This window comes from Euprymna scolopes, chromosome 21 (genome assembly GCF_053919585.1).
Source record: "Euprymna scolopes isolate OS-2025 chromosome 21, ASM5391958v1, whole genome shotgun sequence".
Classification (NCBI taxonomy): Eukaryota; Metazoa; Mollusca; class Cephalopoda; order Sepiida; family Sepiolidae; genus Euprymna; species Euprymna scolopes.
Window position 1 is genome coordinate 53,316,259 of NC_136502.1, and position 17,360 is coordinate 53,333,618.

The following is a 17,360-nucleotide window of genomic DNA, read 5'->3' on the forward strand; positions in this document are numbered from 1 at the left end:
GTCGGTGGTCAGTGAAGGAGAAATCCTTTTAGGCCGAGGCAATTTTTTATGCATAATAAAATCACAAGTATAAACAATCGAGATAAAAAAATATATTATTTTATTCGTATCTTTTTTTATAAGTTTTATTCAAACAGTCTTTATTTGAACTTAATGGACTGTTTTTTTTTTATTGTTTTATTCTTTTTATCAAACAAAAATAGAACTTTTATAATGAAATATATATTATGGACTGTTTTTCAAACATCGAAATTTTAAAATTAAAGTTTTATTTAAAACAAAAAAAAAGACGAGGTGTTTTTTCTTTTCGAGATATTTTTTTTTTCACCATTTATTACTTTGAAATTTTATTCACCAATGAAATGATAAAAAAAAAACTTTTCGTTAAATATATTTTTAAAAAATTATTATAAAATATCTATAAAGTCTATTTTTATGTCTGTAAAAGTTCAAATAAAGTTTATAATTTAATTGAAAAAAAAAACACCTCGTCTTTTTTTTTTTTTTTTTTAAATCTTGCTCGCGAATATTCGTAAAAATGTAATATTTAAAAATATTATTTTGAAAATATATTAATTGTCGCGGAAGTTAATGTTTAAAAAAATAAATATTGAATTGTCTTAAAAACGCACACAGAACCCCCCAAAACACGGCACATAAAAATCAATCTTGGTCGCAAAAATCCGAAACAGAAAGAGACACCCGTTTATTTAAATATCTTTTATTTAAATACGTTCGTTTTGTTACTTATTTTAAAAAAATGTTTTGTAAATATATACTTTTTCTTTTAAATCTTCAAAGGTTTTGTAAATATATTTAAAAAAAAAATGCTGGTGAATATTCGAGCATGTTTGCTATTTGACGTGTTTAAAAACAACTGACGCCATGTGCTTGTGCCAATGTCAAGGTCGAATCACCGGTGTTAGTTGAATTGTGCGCCTGGCACCGCCAGGCGGCGTCGTCTGCTACAGGGTATCTATTCTTTACTTCATCCGATTCTTATGCCAGTATGAAGTTGTAAAGCATACTTTCAGGTCAGGAATAATAATTTTAACCGAGTTATTTGTTTTTCAAGTCTGCTTGATGGTCTATTCTATTTCAGCATATTTATGTTTTTTTAAATTTATTTGTGTGTGTGTGTGTGTGTGTGTGTGAATAAAGTATCCTTGTACCTTCAAACGGTTTCGTGTGATGCATTTTTATTTACTTGAGGAACATAAATATGATAAAATCCAATTAATTATCGAACTGAGATTGCCTAACACTTCTGCAATGTATATTGCCGCTGAGAATTATATTTTCCTAGTTTCAGAAGAGTTCTATACTGGGAACTGGGGAATAATCCAAATTTTTTCAATTATGGAGAGTTTTAAACATGGAAATGGGAGATGATCCAAAATTTTAGTGATTTGCAATGCATTTTTTTGTATTAAATCAACCAACTAACAAAACAGGAACATTTATTAAAGTAAAACATTTTTAAATTACACAAGAACCGTTGTTTTTGTTTTTCTTTTTTTTTAATTTAATATATGCAAAGTTAAATTAATTTACTTGCTTAAATTTAATAAACATTTTGTTAATTAATATCTCCAAATAAATTAAAACAGTCAGTTTGGGTATTTCGAATAAATTTAAGGTTATATTTTAACAAAGTCGTATTGCCTCGTCAAAAAATAAATAAATAAAATAAATAAAGAAGAAAAATTTATATTTAAATTATCAAATATTGCAATAAATAAAATCAAAGTAAATTAACCTTTATTTCTTAAAATGGGCGATATTGTTGTTGAAGTAGTTTTTGTTCTTTCTAATTTTTTATCACCGCCATAGTATAAAGTTATAATAATACTCAGTAGCGTAGCAAGGGTGGAGCGGGAGGGGCTGTCCGCCCCGGGCGGCGGCATTTTGAGAGAGTAAAAAAATAAATAAAAGCTAACAAAAAATCTGAAATTTTATGGCGAAAAGGTAAAACATTGGGACTTTTAGAGATATCGGAATCAAAAAATGTGTCCCTATTTATGAACGGCACATGTCAGGGGCGGCATTTTGAGAGGTTAAAAATAGAAAATAAGAATAAATAAAAGCTAACAAAATATCTTAACTTTTATACCGAAAAGTTTGTAAAAAAATTGGGAACTTTTGGAGGTATCGGAATCGGAAAAATATGTCCCTAGGGGGGCAGCAACAATAGCGGTAATCATATGCCAGCGGTGGGGGGCACAACAGGTCATTATATGCAAGTGCGGGGGAGGCAAACAGGTAATTATATTCCAAAGGGGAGGAACAGGCAATTATAGGCCAGCGGGGGAGGTGGGTAAATTTTATAACCACCCCGGGCGGCAAAATCTGATGCTACGCCACTGATTAATACTTATGGTAGGTGTATAACTCTCACTGAATTATTTGCACTTTAGTCTGCTCGAACATTTTTTAATTTGATCATATTTATGCGCTCGCGTGTGTATGTGTGTGTGTGTGCGTGCTTGTACCGCTATAATGTCCCTTCATACCTTTCAACGTTTTCATACGATGTATCTTTATATACTGGTGAAGCGAAATATAATATAATGGATGTTGCTGGTCACATAAACAGAAGAATCTATACGTCTAAAATCGATTCATTTCAGAAACAATTTGATTTTTTTACCGGTCAATCACACTAATGTGTATCGCATAAGCAACGCAGCTGTAATGTGTCATTTTGACACATAAATCCATGGGACTATATTTTTATCTCTTCATGTTTGAAGACAGTAAACAGGCTGGAACATTCTCGAAACAAAATATAAAAGGCTTAGCCCGTCAAAGTTAAAACAGTCTAAACAGTATTTCCACAAGTCACCATCATCGCTGCCCGTGATGTTACTCATGCCCAACTCTGTTTAAAGGACGTTAAACCGTGCCAATTCCCAGTAATGATTCCGTGATCTCCAGCCAATTTTTCACAGATTGAATAACTGCTGCTCGAAATTATCACCTTATGGACGTCAACTGCCTACACAAATAGCGATACGAATAAAAGTGTCATATAAAAACTGTAAATAAACGAATTACTCCATCCCTTACTAACGAAGCTACACAAGCAACAATGAATGAATATTCTATGCTCGCAAACATTCTCTCCCTAGTATTTCACATTCATAAAGTTTTCTTCGTTAAATTATGCTAACATTAATAACTTGCTCAGTCTTCATTATTGTAGTGAAATTGGAAAATTGAAATATTAAATTTCATGTGAAATCGATAGTAACTACTGAATTATCATGTCACAATAATGAAACTATCCAAAAATTACGAAAAACGATTTGATAGGAAATTTATTATTAATGAAAATAATTTTCGAAAAAAAAAATATCAAGTCTGTATATAAATAAAAGCATCAAGTCAAGGGAAGTAACTTAGTTCGTCTTGTTACAATTAATCGTGGATGTCATACAATCAACCATTTGTACAAAATACATGTTTCATGTAAAATGTAATATTGAACTAATTGTGATATGACAGGTAAGTAGATAACATAGCTGATTGTTGAAATTAGTAAAAACAATAAGTAGTTTTTCTTGTTTTTTTTTAACTCAGTTTTTTCAGCTGTTGGATTTCGCTACGATAAAAAGAAGAGCCAATAATTGTTCAGTTTCACTTCTACTTTATGATTTACTAGTCATTCGTTTTCAAACTGATGTTTTCCTTCACTCTTTTTTATGGCTGGACTCGAACATTGTAACCAATGTTGAGGCCATTCAGTTCTTTCCAGTCTCATGGTGTCTGAGACTCCTTTCCTGTTTTCTCCATGCTTTATCAATTGAGTGTTGGTAGAGAGCTTAAGTTTTAATTTGACAGCTGGCTCTGTTGACCTTGTCCTTCTACGAAAGAATCTTTGTGCAGAGCTGATGCTTAGCCTTCGGTTGGTGCATTGCATAGGTTCAACAGCCCTAAGAATGAATCTCCTGACGCTTTGCATTTGTGGAAGGGGCGTTTTTTTTTTACGATGTTTACTGTTACTTCAATAGTATCATTTGCTTGGCTGTTGCCTGGTGATATGTTTTCGTGTTTGAACAGCCATTTCTTTACAAATTTTCTAAACATGTATGATGAGAAATGAGACTCATTATCTAAGGTCAGTACCTCTGGAATTCCATAATGTGTGAAATGCGCTTTCATGCATTCAATCATAGCTTCCGATGTGGATGTATTCAGTTTGTCAATTTCAAAGACATTGCTATGTCGGTCTACTGTGATCAGATAGCTGTCCCCTCCCCATGACAGGAGGTATGTCGCTACTTGTTGTCAAGGCCTCTTCAGGACTGGTTCTATGATTTGTGATCCTACTGGCTGGCGGTCTACATAGCTTGCACAGGTGCCACAGGCTTCAATATATTGTCTAATCTCTTTAGACATTCCTGGCCAAAATATGAGGTTCCTCACTCTTTGAAGACATGTATTTATGCCTAGGTGGCGGGCATGTACCCTGCGTTTCATCTGGATCCACATAGCATGTGGTATGACTATTTACTGTCCTCACAATCATCTTTTACAGGGAGTTTATCTCTCTAATTGAGGAACAATTTGATCGAATTGAGCAAGTTTTACTTAACCTCTGGCCACTTTTTAGCGATCATTTTTGCTAGTGCTCTCATGTTGCAGTCTTCAACTGTCTTTTTGCGAATATCTGATAGCCTGTGGTCTTGTATCGGTTGCATTGTCAGATTATTCACTGACGCTACTTCCAACTCTGGCTTGTTTGCTGATGCTCATGCCAGTGTATCTCCAATGGGATATCTTTCCTTGGCTTACATTGAAGTATGTAATTGTATTGTTGATCCCATAGCAGGAGGTTCTGTAGCATTTTTGATGCCATTAATAAGGGATTTTTGCTGATTGAGACAAGGGTGTGTGGTCAGTCAAAACTACTTCTCTTTCGTGGGTATAGTAGTGACATTTTTCTGTGCTGTATAGAACTACCAGCAACTCCTTCGCAATTTCTGCATGTCTTTGTTCAGCATCTGATAGGGATTTACGTGCGAATGCAATTGGTTTGTCGACCTGTGTTAGCCCTGCTCCTAATCCATTCTGTCATGCATCATTTTTGAGATTCAATTCTTTGTGGGTGTCGTAGTATGTAAAGATGGGTGAGTTTGTGATTGTTTTTTTACAGTAATGAAAGTTGCTTGTTTGAAATCTAACCATGTTCACTTTCTTGGTTAGGTTCTGGAGAGGTTTCGTTATTGTTGCAAGATTTGGAATAAATTTCCCTATATAGACTGTCATGCATAAGAATCCGCAGAGAACTCCAATGTTTCCTGGTGCCGGCATATCAATGATAGCCCTTACTTTTTCTGGGTCGACTCCAATACCATATTTGGTGATGCAATGCTTCATGAAAGTTATTGCATTTAATCTTGTCTCTAATTTTTTTTGGTAAAGTATTACTCCTTTTGTTTTGCATTTCTGGAATAGTTTGTGTCATATTTTTCTTGAGCTTTCTCATAATGAGCCGATCATCTACACCAGATCCTTTTAATATTTTTTGCTGGAGTGGAAACCGATTGAAACATTTAATTGGCTCATAGAACCCTTATGCAATGCTTTAGTTGTGTTATACAAAAAACAGCATTTAAAAATAAAATGAACTGAAAATACTCATGTTAAAAGTATCGTACATATCTGTTGTACATGAAATGAAAACAAAAGTTTACATATTTCAATAGATTACATTTATTCTTATCAAAAACTCGATGGAAAACATGAGATTGGTGTTTCCTGCATAACTCTTTACACTGGATCATGTTTTTGACAGGCACACACGATGTTCATCCTCCACAAACAAAAGTTATGCTCGTTTCTTGTGCTTAATGGTTGCTAGAGCTGAAAATCCAAATGCACACAAATGTTGCGGGATATTTAATTTAAACCAGCAATCAAAATACATTCAGGTTAAGTTGAGAATGCTTCAACTTTAATGTCCTGTCATTTAAAATACTTGCAAGTTCTTCTGCTGCTAATGTGAACTGTTCTTCTGATAACTCTAAATCTAAAAATAGGTTTCTAATCCAGTCATACTTGTTAACAGCTATTGATGGAAAATATTCTCAAGATTTGTTAACAAAGTATCCAAATGGTCCGAAATCAGTGGCCTCTTTCTTAAAAATCTATTTTAAACATACTTGGAAACATCTTCACATTTCCTGCACTTATACGTTTCTGTCATATTGTCAATTTTTTCTGAAAAACATTTATTTTATCAGTAGAAGACAGTATGTTGTCGTTCCTTCCCTGCATACTATTTTTTATGGGGTTTAGTTCATTAAATATATCAACAAGACATGTATCGAATTCAACTTCAATCGTCACCAACGCTCGCAATAGTAACACAATAACCTCGTGACTGTAAACGACATGGTCCCCTCCTTTCACTCAAGCTTGTCTCATTTGCATGTGTGCTCTCTATTTTCTCGTGATCTCGCGGGACCACAGTTTATAAAACACCAGGCGCCATCTTTTTTCTCTTTTTCCACCCAACACTTCCCTGCGGCAAGCCCACCCCTCCTTCGTCACGCCACCACTCGCACGCACATCCACACAATGCACAAATACGCGGACGCTTGCTACTCTGGTGAGTATTACACTTCGAACACCAATGGCCATTACTCAAGCATTTTACAAAATCTTTCAGATTTTCGTACTAACAAAAATCTATAACTCTTCTCTTAATTCGTAAAAATGAGATAATAGCTTCTCCCTGGACAACCATCGTATTTCTGTATACTGGATTATAGTAGGGTGGTCTGTTTCCATACCCACACAGAGTTTTGCAAACTGTCCACATTTAAGTGACCTTATCTTGATGTAATTTACTATTTTCACTGTCAGATTCAATACAGATTTTAGTTCAGATCCGAGAGTTTTTGGCAGCAAGTGCTTTTCTATGAGTGAAACAATGATTATGGATAATAATTGATTTTTGCATGAGTTGGATAAAACCTTTAAAACATCCTGTCATTGTAGGGGCACCATCTGAATACCACAAGTATTTCCAGTCTAATCCAAAATACTCTACATATGAACTTAAAACATCAAAGACATCTGGTTCTTTAGCTATTCCTGTCAACTCTTTGCAACATAGGAAGTACTCTATAATAATTGCATCATTAATATACCGAACAAATACAAGAAGATGTGTTTTACCAGTAATGCCTGTACTCTCATCAACTTGAAGTGAAAATAACTTATGTTTCAGTATTTCATTCAATGTCACCTGGCATCTTGAATAACCCCACTTATTGTTTTGTCGGAAAGTGTAAATTTATTTACTTCTTATACAGCATCCTCTCCAAACATTATCATCACTATTTCTTGAAATGCAGGTAAAATTGTAGTTTCAGTGATGGTATTAGATTTCATTTTTCTTACGACAATCTTCGCCACAGTAAAACTTGCTTCTTGCCCTTCATCACTCAACTTGAAATTTTTGGCAAACATAGAAACTTGACTTTATTTAATGTTAATTCTGGTTATTTTTTCGTGACAACTCTGATTGTTTCTTGTTAAATGTTATTTTAGTTTGGCTGGTGTCATAGCACTGAAAGTCAGTTTCTTCCCACAAATAATACACAAAGGTGAATGGACACTCTGAGTCTCCGTCCAAATAAATCCTATGGCTATGTAGTTTTCACAATATTGACGGACTTTTACTAGTAGATTAATTCCATCATTTCTTGATAATTTCGACGAAGCTGCCGCGTTGGTAGTGGCTGCAGCTTCAATAGACTGCTTCAGATCCCCCGTCTCTTCATCTGCACCTGTCTTGCGTTTGTTCACAAATCTCGCCATATTTATACATCTGTAAGCAAAATTTTAAATATGCAGTTAACGTTAAAATAATTGCACTAAACTGAGTGATGCAAAAAGAATTTGTCAGAAGATTTCAAGGAAATACAAATAAAGTTTGTTACTTCATATGGAACATTTTATTTTTACAGTAAAAAATTATATTTTTAAAGACTTTAAAATGTTAGAGAATTATTTTTTTATTTGATATAAGATTAGTAAGTTAATTGGTTATATAAAAACAACAATATATTATTTTAACACCTTTATTAAAAAAATCATGATAGCACATTTATTAATATTTCATTACGTCACTCTTAGCTTTTAAAAATTGACACTTTACTTTCTACAGTCTTCCGGTGTTAATGATGTCCAAATTGTAAGTATAGCTTTTTTGAAATTATCTAATGATATAAACCTTTCATTACCAAGCTTGACCTTTATAAACCCCTATACATATTCTATTGGGGTTGACTCATGTGATTGAGCAATCCATTCAAAGCCATCAACCTTTTTCATTACAAAATTCTTTAACTATTTTAGTTTTATGCACTGAAGCTCCATCATGTTAAAATCAACTCTTGGAAAATAAAAACCGTTATTGGAATTTAATAATTTACATTTTAAAACATGTAAATAAACTTATTTTGCAAAAGTTTTGTTTAAAAAGATAAGGCTATTTGGACCATTTACAGTAATGCATTCCCAAACCATAATTGATTTTTCCTCACCAAATTTTTCAGTGTGAATTACATGTGATGAACCATACCTTGTGCTTTTTAGTCGATAAACGTTTTGTTTACCGTCATTCCATTAATATTAAATTTGACTCATCAGAAAAAATATATTTTTCTCAAAAAGAACTTTCTAATACAGACTGGCTAATAAAAATCTAATTTTTTGGCTAATATAAATCTAATTTTTATGAGTCTCTAAGCCCGGGGTTTCTTGCAGCTTATAACATAAAATACCTTTGAAAGTAAGTTGAATTTTCTACTTCCTTCATTTTCCTGCATTTTGAGGATTCATAAATGTTTTGTTGCATTGGGAAAAGGTGTTTCCTTGGCTGATGCGACTATTAATCCTACGTCATTTTCTGTAATGTTTTTACTGCCATACCTATTACTTTTAGACGTACTACTACAGTTTTCTCATTTCTTTACATTTCTTCTTATTGTGGAAATATGTCTTTTGAGTTTGCAACTTGATTAAAGTTTTTACCATTGACGTAAATTTGCGTAAGTGTTGCTCTTTCATTTTCTGTCAGTTTTCTCACCGTTTTAAGGGATAAATTAATTAATTTTTTCATGTTTTTTTTTTTTGGGGGGGGGATAAAATTTAAAATTATTTTGGTAAAATTTTAAAAATCATTTAAGTTGAGTTTATCAGTGTTCTATATCATTCAAATACATTTTTTTTAATTTCTATTATTTTTAATTTTCTTTTCATCACTTGCAATAAAAAGTCTTACAAATTATTTTTTTTGTATAACACCTTTTTGTTAAATGTCTAAAGCGGTTTAAAGCTGATGATATTTTAAATGAAAACAAGACAAATTATTTTTCAAATGTACCGAGTATGTAAAATTTAGAATACTCATCACCTGGACTATATTCCTTGACTATGGGTTGAGGCCATTTCAGCCGCTCTGCATATGTCTACACTCTTCTATAGAATGAAGTTCTGTATTTTTAGCAGATTCTGCTAAGTTAACTGGTCATGGACATCTGTAGGGGACTAGGATATATAAATACCCCAATCCCGTTACAAAATAATAATGAAACGAATGGGAATTGAAGGAAACAAAGACACAATTAATGGATAAGATAAATGTCGTTTATTTGCTGTTAAAAGAAATGAACATTTTAGTTATAACATGTCCGCGCGTGGGAAGAGAAATAAATGTTGTAGGAAAATTGAGAATGGTAGTCCAGCGTGTAGACAAAGGAGAGGATATCAGAGTTGTCATCAGTTAGTAGTCGGCGACGCGAAGGTGTTCTTAGTGGCCAGTAGTAGGTGGAAAGAGAAAGGGTGAGAAAGCCTTTAGCTCGTGCTCCATACATAGTAGGAAGTGGGCGTGAGGTGCGCGTGCGCGCGCCGAAACGGCGCGCGGCTTGTTCGCCCAACCTCTCTAGTTGAGAGTTGGTTCCAAAGAGGATTAGAAACAGCTTATCGCCTTGTTTTTATACTCGTTTACAGAGTGTATTTTGCGCATGTGTATTTCCCTAGAAAGCGGAAGTGACGTCGTCCATGTGCGTGATCGTGTTCGCGTGTGTGAGTACATGTGTGTACGTAAGTGTGTGTGTATATATACGTGAATGTGAGTGTATGTACGCGAACGTGAATAAGTGTACATGTGTGGACGTGGGCGCGTATGTTTGTGTGCGCGTATGTATATGACAGCTTGAAATATGAATGTGTGTTTTGTGTGAGACTTGAAAAAGGCTCGTACAAATACTCCCCTTCCTAGGAAAAAAAAAAAAATACATGCAGTGTATATATTTATGTATATATATATATATATATTTTTTTTTGTGAGTAATGTTTTCGGCAGTTGATTTTTTTGTTCTGTTTTTTTTTTTTTTTTTTTTTTTTTTGCTGTTGGTGTGGTTGTTTGAAAAAAACGTCACAAAGGAACGGAATGTCAAAAACGGAGTTTGTTCGTAAAAAAAAAGTATTTACTTACGCGTGGAAAATGCGTTTACTCTTTTTTTGGCTGACATTTGTTGGTTTGGTTTCTGTTGTGTGCTGACATGTGCAAAGAGTTGCTTGGACAGAGAAGTGAATTGTTCCGTTTGGAAGGAAAATTTTTTTTTTTTTTGTGTTGACGGTGTCGTGTGTGTGTCCAGTTGACGGTAGCTTCGCATGGTTCTGCGGTAATGTGTGCATCGTTTGGACGGGCGCTAGTCGCGTGTTTGTTCTTGTTGAACGGGGTCTGGTTACTGTTGTCTTCGCAAGTGCGTCTGCGGTAGTGTGTGTACATTGTCTGTACGGGCGTTTGTTGTGTAGGCGTTCGTGGTTGCCGGCTGTCAACGAAACTTCCAAGTTTGGAGTTTATCCGCGTGCGTCGTGCATCTCAACTCGTATTGTTGATTCAACTTCTTCCTATGTGTAGATAGGGATGTCCTGTTTCTTTGTTGTTGCGTCTGCTTGTGCGGGAGGGAATTGCATAGGCCTATGTGATTTTGCTCCTCGCGTTTGTTGCAGGGTAATGTCAGGAAACTGTGAAAATGTTTGTCAAGCTCGAATTTGTTTTTAAATTCGATATGAAAGTCGACAACTCCGTGTTCGTTTTTTTTTTCTTTTCCCTTTCTTTTCTTTTTTGCAGAGTCTGACGAGGGTTCGTCATTGTAGTTGGTAGTAGCTATTCCTGTGGGTAGTGGTTTGGTTCGCTTGGTTTTCTTTGTTGAGAAGTTCGTTTTTTTCTTTATCAAATAAAACGCGCGTCTCGCTCAAAACAATTAATCTCAAAACGGTAGGGTCGCCATGCTTGTTCGTTCCAAGTCAGTCGGGCGCCAGTTTGTTGTGGACTTGTGGCATAGGAGGAAATGCGTGCTCCTCTCGCGTTCCGAGGGAAAATGAATTGTCTCGAGGAAGAAACGAACGACATGTTAAATTGAATTAAACGAACAGGAATGTCTTTGGTGAAAGAAACAAGTAAAAGAAAGGGTACCACACGTGGTTAGTTTTGCGTGCGTCTTTCGCTGTAAGCTGGTGAGAAAGAAAGTTTATAGCTTGGCGTGCGTCTCTCGTTAAGTGGTGAAGAGGAAAAGTTTATACCTTGGCGTGCGTCTCTCGTTAAGTGGTGAAGAGGGAAAGTTTATCTTTGTAGAGAAAGAGTCTGTGTGTGTATGAGTGCTTCATTCAACCTCATCCATTTCATTTAAATAACGGGGTCACCAAATTTGTAGGGGACTAGGATATATAAATACCCCAATCCCGTTACAAAAGAATAAAGGGGTCACCAAATTTGTAGGGGACTAGGATATATAAATACCCCAATCCCGTTACAAAATAATAATGAAACGAATGGGAATTGAAGGAAACAAAGACACAATTAATGGATAAGATAAATGTCGTTTATTTGCTGTTAAAAGAAATGAACATTTTAGTTATAACATGTCCGCGCGTGGGAAGAGAAATAAATGTTGTAGGAAAATTGAGAATGGTAGTCCAGCGTGTAGACAAAGGAGAGGATATCAGAGTTGTCATCAGTTAGTAGTCGGCGACGCGAAGGTGTTCTTAGTGGCCAGTAGTAGGTGGAAAGAGAAAGGGTGAGAAAGCCTTTAGCTCGTGCTCCATACATAGTAGGAAGTGGGCGTGAGGTGCGCGTGCGCGCGCCGAAACGGCGCGCGGCTTGTTCGCCCAACCTCTCTAGTTGAGAGTTGGTTCCAAAGAGGATTAGAAACAGCTTATTGCCTTGTTTTTATACTCGTTTACAGAGTGTATTTTGCGCATGTGTATTTCCCTAGAAAGCGGAAGTGACGTCGTCCATGTGCGTGATCGTGTTCGCGTGTGTGAGTACATGTGTGTACGTAAGTGTGTGTGTATATATACGTGAATGTGAGTGTATGTACGCGAACGTGAATAAGTGTACATGTGTGGACGTGGGCGCGTATGTTTGTGTGCGCGTATGTATATGACAGCTTGAAATATGAATGTGTGTTTTGTGTGAGACTTGAAAAAGGCTCGTACACATCTTCTACGACTTGGTCCTGCAGAAGTGAGTCACTGCATTTTTGACAGTACTCTTAGTTCATTGTAAAACTTTTCAAAAGTCTCTCCCTTAACATGTTTCCTCTGACAAAACGCACATCTCTCATGAGTTTCATTTAGAATTCCAACAGAATACTCCTCCAGTGCTTGTAGTATGTTCTTAACACTGCGCTCAGTCACTAGGGTATCAAACTGCACGCTCTGGTATGTTTTCATGGCATCATCACCCAGGCAGTTCTCAAATATAGCAACCTAAATTTCTTGTGGTTAGCAGTCCAGACCTGTCAATAACAAGTAGCTCGACGATCATTTATGAAAGATTTTCCAGAAGTCTGCCTTCTTCCCACTAAATATGAGTCGTTTTAGGGCCCTGATGTGTAAGCTGGACATATCGTCAGTCAAGTATTAGTTGCAGTAGTCAAATTATTTTCGGCAGATATTTCTGTGAGACAGGCGTGTTCTGTTTCAGTAATTAATGAATGCAGAGATGAAAAGAAGTGTAGGTAAGCATCCACTTGCGAAAACCCAACAATAATGTTGACAATAAGAACAGACTGTAGAGATAAACATGGACAATAGAGATAAGCATCATGGGCAATGAGGAGAAGGCATGTCATTAATGTAACGACAGAGTAGGAGAAGAAAAAATATTATAGAAGTTAAAACCAAAAATAATACCGCTCACATGTTATTTGACGATCTGTCATTCTTCTTGAATGGTAATTAATCCATAAACACACAACCAATATATGGGTTAGTATCGGAATGAGGAGGATACAAAGCTAAGTGAAACAGCAACTTTATTTAGAGGTTATCTTACATTAAATAATTTTCCTCTTTTGTAGAAGAGCAATCTAGGAAGGAAAGAGGATTAAGGAGGTCAGGGGTGGAGGTTTGGTTACACACAACACACGGGAAAAGAATACATAATCTAAAAGTTTAATGATTTTCGGTGTGTGTGTGTTTTTTTACATTAAAATAACAAACTAACACAACAGAGAACAAAACAATTACGTAAAAAGAAAACATATTTAAAAGATTGGTCCTTCTATATTATAATAACAAAAAATATTAGATTTCAAGTAAAACAAATGGTACCTAAGTAATTGCCATGTCGCAAATAGTAACATATCCAAAATTACGGAAAATGATAAGGTGGAAAAATAATTAATTATGAAAAACAGTTTTTGATAAAGATTAAATGAGGAATAAAATGTGTCCGACATTTTGAATTACGTTCATTACGCGAGGTAAGCAACAGAACTTAATTATCTCCCTTGTCAACTTATCGCTTTTTTTTTTAGTAACCTTAACATTGCTTTCGCTTCATTTCACAAATTCCTATTTTCATTAATAATTATTTGTTACCTGATCGTTTTTCGTAATTTTTTGGATATGCTATTATTTGAGACCCGATAATTACGTAGGTACCATTTGTTTCACTTGAAATGCAATATATTTTTCGTTATTATAATATAGAAGCGCTAACAGATTTTTACGTATATTCTCATATCTCAGTACTGAATAAAACAAGTCGGAGCTTTTACGAATAGTTACGATTTTTAATTAATCACCGCCTTGTTCGACTTTTAGGTCTTAAACTGCCAAATAACAAATTATTATTATTTGAAAAATGAACACTTCATTATAATAATTAAGATTTTCAAATAAATTAAAACAACTAGTTTGGGGTATTTTAAAAAACAATATAAGAGTCAATTAAGAACATTTTTTTTTAATGTATGTAAACATTAAACGATAACATAAAACTATTTTTAATGTCTAAACAGATTTTATTCTAGAGGCTTTCCATGGTCGCGATCATTGTCTATTAAAATATTTTTGTACTTGTACAGTTTAGTCAAGACATTAAAAAATGAAAATATCGAAAAAAGTTTAAATTGTATGTATCCGTTATGGAACGAAGTTCTCCGAAAACAAAATTTCACTAAATTTCATCAAGTAGTTTGTTTTTTTTTTTACTGCGGAAAAACACGTTTTTATGAGAGCGCGTTGAAGGCGGCCATCTTAGATTAAAAAAAAAATTGTTTGAATTTTAGAAATGCCAACGGGAGATAACTCCAGTTAAAGCGCTGACACCCCTTCCCATCTTTAATACTAGCTTTTCTTCCTAAAAGTCGAACATTTTGCTCGGTATCATAACAAATTGTTTTTTCGCTGTAAAACAAAAACTACTTGATGAAATAAAGTGAAATTTTTTTTTTCGGAGAACTTCGTTCCATAACGGATACATACAATTTAAACTTTTTTTTCGATATTTTCATTTTTTTAATGTCTTGACTAAACTGTACAAGTACCAATATTTTTCTTGGTACTTTTCTTCCCTACAGTCACAAGAAGTTATAGGTCAGGGGAGATAACTCTGAGTTATGTGCAGCAAGACTGCTCAAAATTCTATTATCATTTTATCATACTTACGTTTTGTTGTGTTTGTGCAGGAATTACCGTACTTTCAAATGGTTTCGTATGGTACGTCTTTATTTACTTGCGAAACGCAAAAATTATAAAATGGTAGACACCCATACCAAGTAGACGAAGCAGGGCGAATAACTCAGTTTTACTAGAATTATTGCCCCTCACCTATTAGTATGCATTTAAGTTACGGACGCTGTTGTTCATCAGCTGGATCAACAGTAAACACTACTAATCATTTAAAAGTAAGATAATGTTTCTTAAATTTCTTTTCTTTTTTTAAATATTGTTTCGTTATCAGCTTTCTCTAGCCGTTAAACTTGTAAACTAACATAGAAAGAGTATGTCTTTCTTCATTTTTTTTTTTTTTTTTTAGATATCTTTGTAAATATAATTTCTAGGCATGGACAAAAATAAACGAATAAGGATAGGGGGACCTAGTTTTGAAAGCCGATTTATCATAATTTTTTTTTTTTTTTGTAGGTTTCCGAATACTTTTTGATTGTATTTAAAAGATTAAGGACTAAAGTTAATTTCCCAAAGAAAAAAATATTTGTACACGTGAAAAAAAAAAAAAGTTATGAAAAATGTTTTCACGGCGAGCTAACCAATTCAGCTTAGTTTTGAAGTTAAATAAATTAATTGTAAAAATCCTTTTAGAGATAAATATTAGTTTTCTGGGTCTATTTCAAACCTAATTAGTCAAGTAAAATCCTAAGATATTGAGTTAAATTTAAAAAAAACACCTTGTTTGCGCAAAAAATAGCTGAATTAGACCCCAAACCGAGTGTTTTTGCCGTTCACAAAACCACAACAAACCATACTTTTGGAAATACGGAATATACGGACAGTCGAAAAGCTGTCTGAGAATGACGTCATGTAATTAAAAGGAAGGAAGGCTGCTGGGTTTCTCCCCACACATTTCTATTGTAAATTTTTGTATAAATTTTACCATTTTTTAATTTAATTATTTTTCTATGTTCCTGTTTTTAATTTTTTTTTTTTAATTATTGGCCAATATTATATAAAAAATGTTACGCCGAAAGTTTCACATTCCTGCGAGCAAGGAAATGATTAAAATCTTGCATATAAAAATTATGCGAAATCTGTAATATAAAAAAAGTAGAAATATCTTTGCTATTATAAATTTTTGTGAAAATATTAAATAAACAATGCTTAATTCAATGGTTATATCGGTAGTTCGAGAAATTCATTTTTCTTCGAGTTATATCGAATTCATTAATACAGTCTTTAGGGGCTTTTTTCCTAATGTTTTTGTAAATTTTTTTTTTTTTTGTTACAAATTACGATGCTTTTTTTTATATAAAAAGGCAAAAATAAATTCTTGCATTTTTTTTATTTACTACTGAAAACCAAAATAAAGGTATTTTTGTTTAAAGAAAATAATACATTTCCACTAAGATTTAAATAAAATAATTAGTGCATTATATTCCGCGATCATCATTTGATGAATACTGAAAATTTCATTAAAATTAGTTAATTTCCTGATTTTTGGTGAATTTTTAAGTAAAGGGAGGAGTCAAAATCTTTATACATTTTGAGTGTCGGCATTCATTTTGTACGTGCCTAATAATTTCAGTTGCGGAAGTTGTAAATATTGATTAAACTAATTACGCAGAGAAAAAATCGTTTCATTAAAATATGTACGATTAGAAAACTTATAGTTTTTTTTTAAAAGGTACTTATGTAGTATGATGGGATTTCAAAAGATGCATTTTAGGTAAGAACACTATTTCATAGTTATGTGATATGAGGAAAATAGATTAAATTACGTGGTGTAATCAAGTAAAACATTATGTATCTACATGGCTATGTGTAAAACGTCAGCATTGTACACATTAATTTTGACGTCATCATTTCGTGTGTGTATCAATTTCTATGGATAGGCATTTGCATTATAATTGTTAATGGATGTAACGTTTTTTGCTATGGATAAAAAAAATATAAGATGTATCTTCTACATATCTTTTGTAAAACAGATAGATTTTTATTAACGAACTACACAAACGAGAGTTAATAAAATTAATTTTAACGTCTTCTGTTACCACTTATGTATTTAAAGATAATGCTGCTTACAGGCCTTCATACTTTTTTGAAAAAAGGCGCAAAACATAAGGATCATCCTCTCTTAATTAACATAAGATCAAAATGAATTTTTTTAGGCTAATTTTGGATTTAAAATTATTATTATCTCAATAGTCTTATATTCTCTTATATGAATAAATTTTTTATTATTGGAATCCTGTTATTAAAAAGATCTGGTTAAACTTTATATCGCGTAATATAGGAAATTAATATAATTTAAAGCTTTTTAAAAATTGTTATTTTTTTGTTGTTGTAATTCAAATAATTATATCACC

The 17,360-nt window shown here is 33.6% G+C and overlaps 1 long non-coding RNA gene across 2 annotated transcripts; it reads right to left on the reverse strand.

Annotated features, from left to right (window-relative positions):
• Positions 1-5,700: 5,700 nt before the first annotated feature.
• Positions 5,701-15,096, reverse strand: LOC145242350 (uncharacterized). 2 transcript variants are annotated; one of them, XR_013862712.1, is made up of 2 exons: positions 14,986-15,096; positions 5,701-7,843 (listed from the first exon to the last, which is right to left on the reverse strand). It is a non-coding gene; the product is annotated as an uncharacterized LOC145242350 (long non-coding RNA). The 2 variants fall into 2 exon arrangements; XR_013862713.1 differs by lacking the exon at positions 14,986-15,096 and adding an exon at positions 13,232-13,359.
• Between the last annotated feature and the right edge of the window lie 2,264 nt (positions 15,097-17,360).